Here is a 5,849-nt window from a genome sequence, read left to right as displayed (position 1 = left end):
GTGAACTTGCAGGGGCGTTTCCGTTTGCTCGAATGTGCCCCTTGTGAAACATTTACATCACAGCAAAGAACCAACACATCTGAAAACGGATTTTTAAATCATAGGAGCTAAGACTTCAGGAAAAACAAACAAACAAACAAACAACAAAACCGCAATGGGGAAGGAGGGGGTGGGAGAGCATGGGAACCCCCACTAGCTTCTCAGTAGAATCCAAAGGCTCCTGCAGCTTCTGGCTTTGGGAGGCCACCGTTATTTCACGATCGCTTGAAAGTTAAAACACTCGTTTTCGTTGTGAATATCGTGAAAGCTCGTTTTGAAAATTGGGGAACTTCCTGGTCTTGAGGGTTGTACTGTGGCGATGTTGGAGACTGTCTGCCACTGGGATAGAGTAAGGGGCTTCAACATAGAAGTAAAAGGCGATGAAAGTGGGGGCATTTTACGCAAAATTTTCTTTAAAAAGTTCCGCCCTTAGACTTCTTGAAGAAGTTCAAACTGCACGGAACCCACCAGCAGTTCCATGGGACTAACATGTTGCTTTCTGCTCCCAGAAATGCCCATGTATTTACAGCTTCAGACACCCTGGGGAGCAGGTCTAGTCTGCTCTGTAGCGCCGCCAGGTGGGAGGAATCTAGGGCCGTGAGCTTTACATCACCAAGATCACATACAGGAGTGAGTGAGCACTGGCTGGCTATCAGTTACAAACAGGTTGCAGCAGCACATCAACAAGCATCTGCCAGAAAATGAAGGGAACGTTTTTAAAAGATGCGGAACGAGGGGCATTGTTGCTGTCAGCAGGGAATACCATAAAGACGCGTGCCTTTGCTTTACTGGTGAGGTGGGTCAGAACAAATGATGTATGCCATTGAAAGAATTAGAACTTGGGCACAGACCAAGAGGAGGTCACAGGGGGGAAAGCCATATTGTGTGGCTTAAGATTGAAGTACTTACTGATGAAAACCAAACACATCGCCTTTGTGGGTTACACATCAACATAAAAAAGCGGAAGTCCTCACCAATGGACCAATCAGTAACATTGTGGTCAACAGAACATATCGAAGATGTCAGGGTTTCCTGTCACCTGGTTTCACAATTAATGCCCATGGAGGCCAAAGCCAAGCATTGGGCAAATTTGCTGCACAACATCTTGTCCAAGTGCTAAAAAGAGCAAGAATGTCACCTGGAAGACTAAGGTGTGTTTGACCCACGCCATAGGACTTTTCTTTCTTTTTTTATTTTTTAACATTTTATTAGGGGCTCATACAACTTTTATCACAATCCATACATATATACACATCAATTGTATAAAGCACATCTGTACATTCTTTGCCCTCATCATTTTCAAAGCATTTGCTCCCCACTTAAGCCCTTTGCATCAAGTCCTCTTTTTTCCCCTCCCTCCTCACTCCCCCCTTCCTCACGAGCCCTTGATAATTTATAAATTATTATTTTGTCATATCTTGCCCTATCCAGCGTCTCCCGTCACCCCCAGAACTTTTCAATTGCCTCATGCGTGTGAAAAAGACAGACAATGAATAAGCTGGTGTTGGAAAGGAATATTGAATGTGCCAGGAACTGCCAGGAGCACAAACACATCCATCTTGGAAGAAGTACAGCCAGAATGCTTCTTAGAAGTAAGAACGACAAGGCTTTGTCTCATGTACCGTGGACATGTTATCATAAGGGACCAGTTCTTGGAGCAAGACATCATGCTTGGTAAAAGAGAGGTTTGGTCAAAAGGAAGAACACTCTCAGCGGGCTCGACTGACACAGTGACTGTATCGATGGACTCAGAGCAATGGTTGTGAGGATGGCGCAGACGGGACATGGTTGGGTTTGGTTGCACGTGGGGGTGCATATGAGGAGAAATCGAGTCAAAGGCACATAACACCAACAACGAGTCTGCACAGTACCAGTGTGACTGAGTCATCGAAAGGACCTTGCTTTAGTGCGGTTGCACAGGTACACACTTCCATCAGCAGTGGGTTAGTGTCCCTTGCAGTCCCCGGGTGGTTCAAATGACAAACTCAGCTATGAACTCAGCTCCTAACAGAAAGGCTGGCAGTTGGAATGAGGTGAATCAGAAGAAAGACCCGATTCCCAGTTCCAGAAGCTCCTCACTATGAAAACGGTGTGGCGTGCGCGTCCACTCTGAATCACCTGGGGCCACGATGGCTTGAAATCAGCCAGATGGCATTAGAAAGAGGAAACGTTCTAATGTTTACCAATCGAGGGGAAGTTATAGTGTGAGGTTTTAATTCACCTGTCTCTCAGTATTTTTGAGGTTGCACATTTTTCATAAATCTAAGCCTACTTATGCTTCCTCTTTAATGAAATTCCTGTTAAATTCTTTTGCATATATTTTAAATCAAAAAATTTTTCGGTCATTTCATTAAGCTCTCAATGGGTTACAAATATCATTACGATTTTAACTAGTCTTTATTTAGTTTATGATGATAAAGTTCTTAACTTCAATGTGGTTGAATTTATGAACTTTTTGTCTGTAGCTTCTCTTTTTAATATTTCAGATATCTTCTAAAATTTTATTTTATTAACTGTTTTATTGGCATATAATTCATATATCATACAACTTAGTAGTTCAATCACATCAAGAAAAGTTGTTTAATCACCACCACAATCAGTTTTAGAAGATTTTCTCTGTTCTTGTGCTCATTGTTAGTAATTCTCCATGTGCCCTCGACCGCCTCTGTCATCCCCCGAGGAAGTATTCATATAGTTCCCGTCTCTACAGATTTACCCCTCCTGGATTTCATACACAGAAAAACATTAAAAACAAAACCCTAACAACAATAACAAAGTAAAATAGAGAAAAATCTCAATACAAAAGAAAGCAGAAAATATAAAAAGCTAGAGCAAATTTAAAATGGATCAGAAGGGAAATAAAATGATATGGCATTAAATGTTAACCTAAGTGCATCTGCCATAATCAACTTTAGAATGCTGTCTGATAACAAGGCTATCCACGTCCCTGAACTGTGATCAGAAGGGCTCACAGAGGCTAAATCCATGTGTGGACACTGAACACAGATGTGGGGCTTCCACTGTGACCCCCAGTCTTCTGAAAACCAGATGTTCACAACTTAAGCGTTGGTACCACTCCCTCCTTCAGATGGGGTTTTATCTTTACAATGCGTGGTTCACAACGGCTGGTGCGCTTCTTCTGTGTTGCCTCAATTTAGAAGGCTGCCTGTTGGAAGACAAGCCTTTAAGGCCCCAGATGCTATTCCTTCTGATAATTGACGCCCTCTAGTTTCTTCACCAAACTTCGCTATAGCACCATAAACACAAATTGTTTTTAGATCAGGGCTAGAATTAAATGTAAGCCCCCAATCTATTTATATGCCTATAGTTAATATACTTCTCCGGTTCACCTTAGAAACATTATTGTCAGCTTATGTTAGAGAACATTGTCAATCATCCCCCTGAGGCATCACTCAGAGCCACCCTACCAGACAGGGTAGAACTGTCCCTGTGACTTTTTCAGACTGTCCATCTTTACAGGAGCAGAGAGACAAACCAGATTGGTAGTAATTATATATAAATATATTTATAAAGATAGCTATATAAGATACAAGAAATGAACCGTTAAATTATATACAGATAGATAATACAAGAAATTAACAGTTAATTATAAAGCAGTGAGACACTAGCAGACTTTTAAGGCTTGAGAGCCACCAGTTGCCAGTCCTCTTCAGTAGAGAGAGCTGGGCTATCTATATCCAGGCAGCAAGTAGCAAGGCAGGTCCCCAACTGTCATCAACTATCGTTCCCCAGCTCCAGAGATGAACATTCCAGTCGTGTGGGCTTAAAGGGACCTCAACTTACAGCGACACAGTCCACAGGCTAGGTATCCCACAGGTAGTGTACCCCTTTAAACTGAGGCAAAGAACAAGCAAGGCGAGGCTCACCGAGCCATTTATCCCTCTGCCCTTCAGTTAATCCTACTTGTGTTTATCAGCCAGGCTGGCATAATAAACTATTGCTATCCACCCCTTGCCAACCTGGCACCTGTACACAATTCTTTACCCATACATACTTATATAATTTTCAGATATTAATGAAATCACACTTATACTTATCATCAAGCATGTATCATACATGTAAATGAAAACACACTGAGTCAAATTATATCTGATATAACATACTTGAACAAAGGAAATATACGCAATAATCACATACAAAGAAAATACATCGACAATTACAAGCCTCGCTTTTGCAATTGATCACGTGGTCATAATTGATAGATAGAACTACCTTCTACTGCTACCCATTCTGTATTACATTTGCCCTCAGCAAGCACCTCATCTGGCCGTGGTTTTGGGCCTGGCGGGGTGACCCAGACCTTCATTCCTGAGGGGTCTGGGTCATTATAAGTCCTGTTAGTATTGGGTTGCTGTAACTTACCATTTACTTTAATAACAGGGCATGGTAACACTAAGAGTCGGCCTATGGGATCTCCTGGATTCCAGACATATTCTTCTTTACCTCCATTATGTAACACCAGTCCAATTTCTCCTTGGTAATCAGGATCAATCACACCACTTAGTACGGTGACACTCTTCCTGATCTGTTGATCCAAAGGCATGAGAAGTCCAAAGTGCCCAGGGGGCATTCTCAGCTGCCAATTCAGTGGAATCCGTGCTGTGTTTCCAGGTGGGAGAGTCCCTTTCTTCGGGACCAGGACCTCCAGGCCTGAGGAACACAGGGTTGCTGGGACAGGAAGCAAAAATGCTGCAAGGGGATCACTAGGAGTAATAGTGAGTGGTACCACTCCAGCTTCACCCCTTGGTTCCTGGACCCAAGAATTCTGGCTATTGGAGACACAGCACCGTATATTGGCCGCAGGTTTACAGTGTATATAGCTTCCTGGAGGACATTGCCCCAGCCCCGCAAGTTGTTGCCACCTAGTTGGCGCCGTAATTGTGTCTTTAGAAGCCCATTCCATCGTTCTATCAAGCCGGCAGCGTCAGGATGATGAGGAACATGATAGGACCAGTGGATTCCATGGGAATGGGCCCATTGCCGCACTGTATTTGCTGTGAAGTGAGTTCCTTGATCTGAAGCAATGCTATGTGGGATGCCATGCCGGTGGATGAGGCATTCTGTAAATCCGCGAATAGTAGGTGTGGCATAAGCTTCGCGTGCAGGGAAGGCAAATCCATATCCAGAGTAGGTGTCTATTCCAGTAAGAACAAAACGCTGTCCCCTCCATGATGGAAGTGGTCCTATGTCATCAACCTGCCACCAAGTTGCTGGCTGATCTCCCCAAGGAATTGTCCCATATCTTGGACTTAATGTTGGTTTCTGTTGCTGGCCAATGGGACACTCAGCAGTGGCAGTGGCCAAGTCAGCCTTGGTGAGTGGAAGTCCATGTTGCTGTGCCCATGCATAACCTCCATCCCTGCTGCCATGTCCACTTTGTTCATGTGCCCATTGGGCGATAACAGGGGTGGCAGAGGAAAGAGGAGGACCGGTCTCCATAGCACGTGTCATCTTATCCACTTGATTATTAAAGTCCTCCTCTTCAGAGGTGATCCTTTGGTGAGCGTTCACGTGAGATACAATTAACTTTACTTTCTTGGCCCATTCAGAGAGGTCCATCCACATACCTCTTCCCCACACCTCCTTGTCACCAATTTTCCAATCATGGTCCTTCCAATTCCCTGACCATCCAGCCAAGCCATTAGCCACAGCCCATGAATATAGTCTCACATCTGGCCATTTTTCCTTATATGCAAACTGAACGGACAGGTACACTGCTCGAAGTTCTGCCCATTGGGATTTCCCTTCACCACTGACCTTGAGGGAGATCCCAGAAAGGGGCTGTAGTG

Source organism: Tenrec ecaudatus, chromosome 9, assembly GCF_050624435.1.
Source record: "Tenrec ecaudatus isolate mTenEca1 chromosome 9, mTenEca1.hap1, whole genome shotgun sequence".
Taxonomy (NCBI): Eukaryota; Metazoa; Chordata; class Mammalia; order Afrosoricida; family Tenrecidae; genus Tenrec; species Tenrec ecaudatus.
The sequence above is the reverse complement of the archived record's forward strand: the minus strand, read 5'-3'. Positions refer to the sequence as shown.